This window comes from Penaeus monodon, chromosome 27, assembly GCF_015228065.2.
Source record: "Penaeus monodon isolate SGIC_2016 chromosome 27, NSTDA_Pmon_1, whole genome shotgun sequence".
Taxonomy (NCBI): Eukaryota; Metazoa; Arthropoda; class Malacostraca; order Decapoda; family Penaeidae; genus Penaeus; species Penaeus monodon.
In genome coordinates this window covers 19512532-19512884 of record NC_051412.1, presented here as the reverse complement: position 1 = coordinate 19512884, position 353 = coordinate 19512532, and positions in this window count along the sequence as shown.

The following is a 353-nucleotide window of genomic DNA, read 5'->3' as shown; positions in this document are numbered from 1 at the left end:
AAATTTAAAAAAAATTTTATTAGAAAACAAACTATATAAAATTTTTTTTTTTAAAATAAAGGCAAAAATAAAAATGGCAAAGAAACAAAATAAAAGGGGAAAGTTTATATTTTCCTTCCACCAATTTAAAAAATTTTGGAAAATATAAGCAACAATCCATATATATATAGATTATAACCTGGAACACTGAATAAAAATTCTTAAAAATTACTTGGTGTTAAAATGCTTCCCCCACACCCGGGGGGGTTTTTTTTTTAAGTGGTTTTTTTCCCCTTTTGAATAATTTCCATGCCAAGACAATGTGTCACTGGCGTCACCTTTTCCTTAGATATACTTATAAATATGGTTTACAC